The following is a 2,253-nucleotide window of genomic DNA, read 5'->3' as shown; positions in this document are numbered from 1 at the left end:
TTTTATCTTTTATTCATAGTGATTACTTATTAAAACATATTTTCAATACAAAAATCTTATAATTTTATTAAATTATTCTTTAATATTTACACTATTAGATCTACTTAGAGTAGTATTCATTTCACAGGCACATGAATTACAATTGTTTAAGTTACAAATGTACTTTTAAAGTTTATAATTGTTTTAATTTCTCACTTTATAATCCTTCATAAAATTTTCCTATATTTCTTCTTCCTAAAATTTTAAACCTTCTATAAAATTCCTTCCTACTAAGTACATAAAGAATGTCAATAATTTTTTTCTCTCTGTGGGGACATCTATCCTGTGAGTTCTAAGCTAGTTTCCTCTAGACACAATATTTGTCCTTGGAATTTAGGTCATTTTAATTTGTAGTTTTCTTCACAGTTTTGTCATTATTCATAGTTTTGTTGGTTATTTTCTCTAGAAACATAAAGAATCCTCTAATCAGTATTTTTATAATTTCATGTAATATTTTTATTATGCATTATTTTAATCTTTTTATTGATGTTCTGAAAAGTTTCAGTTTGAAAACCAATGCCCCCTTGTTAGTATAAATATTCCCCCACCCTGGCCCAAGAAGCATTGCAGTTACAGAGAAGAGAGGGAATCTGTCTATTCTCAGTGATCTGACCTATGACCATCAGATTGATTAATAGCCTAACATTTCCTGAAAAAAAGCAAGCCTGAGATGACCACTAGTCCAACACCAGGGAGACAAAACAGAGAGTTTGCCTGGGACAACCACTAGTCTGGCAGTGCATAGCTCTGGACAGGCTCCCAGGATGGGGAACAAGCCAGAGATTAGAAAAACTCTGCTTAGAACCATGAGCCTAGGGCCATTGTGAGGCTGAGAAAGACCATTCTTGTCATGTAGGTGAGCTCAGCTGAGGAGCAGTCCCAAGATGACTACTAGACTATTACTATGGGAACTGGACAGAGACCTAGCCTGAGATGACCACAAGCTTCTTGCTATTCAGGGAGAGAGGGGACAGACCATGCCCTAGATGACCTCTGTCCAATGCCTTAATGCGTAAGCATGGCATAGCACTCCTGTGATCACTCCTGAGATTATCTCAGACTCTCAGAGCCTCTGGGTACCATTAAAATATGCAAGTAAGTGGAGGAAAAATGGAAGAGAAAGAGAAACAGAAAGAAGTGAGTACAATGGAGAAAGGTAGAACTGGAGACTTGGAGGAGACTTGATGTGAGGTACTCACATCACAACCTGATGTGATTAGCTTGTGATGCCACCTAAAACCACGGTGGATTCCTGTCCTGTGATGACACCTGGATTCCACACAGAGGACTGTTACCACCAAACATGGGCATGCTAAAATCCCTAGTGTGGACTGCTGCCAGAGAACATATTAATATCTGAGAACTGGCTCCACCTCTCACCTGGGCATCCTGGAAGAGTTGGCACTAGGGGCATGGGAGCAGGAGAACTGACCCTACCCCTAGCTGACAGCTGCAGTACTCTGGAGCTGCAGGCCCTACACATTGTGGGAGTTGTGTGTAAGCTGAGCTGGCCCAACCACTGGTCTCCTGTTAGTAGCATGAACAAACAAGAGACAATCTTCTTCTCTTTCCACTTCACCACCTGCAACAAGTGAGTGACCTAGCTCTGGTGTCATGAAAGCAGAAGAGATGGCCTTGTGCCTTATCACCTGCAGTACCCAGGAAAGGGGACAAAGCATCTTTCCTTGACAGCACAGTATAGCTCACCCTGATAGGGGGCATAGGCAAGCCTACCCTAAGTACGTGAGCATGCAAGAGTTGACACAGCTACTTATTTGCCATGCAGAGACTTTGCAAGGGAAAGATGCCCCCTCCTACTTGCACTTTGCTCTGCACCTTACTTGAATAGCACAGCCCTGGATGTAGGGGTGCTAGTGAGCCACCCCTGAGAACATGGAGGTAGGAGAGTAAGCCCTGCCTTTTGTCTGCTGTTAGGTGAAATTGGTGAAGGAGAGATGACTCTCCTTTCTCTTTTGCTTGAACCACTGCTATAAGCCGGAGAGTTGGCCCAGACTGCATCTTGAGAGCAGAAGAACTGTCTCTGCCCCTCACAAGCTACAACACTCAAGAGAACAGCAGGTCATGCACTTTGTCTGGGCAGCATGTACAGCTGGCCCTGGTTGTGGGGAGCCATGCCTAACAGCATGAGAGCAGGAAAGTTTGTAGGCTTCCAGCGCAGATTCCTCTCAGGCCTAGATCCAGGGCTTTGAATTG

General features: G+C 42.9%; 1 pseudogene; it reads left to right on the top strand.

The window, feature by feature from the left end:
• Window positions 1–602: 602 nt before the first annotated feature.
• Window positions 603–686, top strand: LOC120099512 (small nucleolar RNA SNORA17; annotated as a pseudogene).
• The last annotated feature ends 1,567 nt before the right edge of the window (window positions 687–2,253 follow it).

Source organism: Rattus norvegicus, chromosome X (genome assembly GCF_021556685.1).
Source record: "Rattus norvegicus strain SHRSP/BbbUtx chromosome X, alternate assembly SHRSP_T2T, whole genome shotgun sequence".
Lineage (NCBI taxonomy): Eukaryota > Metazoa > Chordata > Mammalia > Rodentia > Muridae > Rattus > Rattus norvegicus.
Note: the sequence above shows the minus strand (reverse complement) of the source record. Positions and strands in the feature narration are given on the sequence as shown.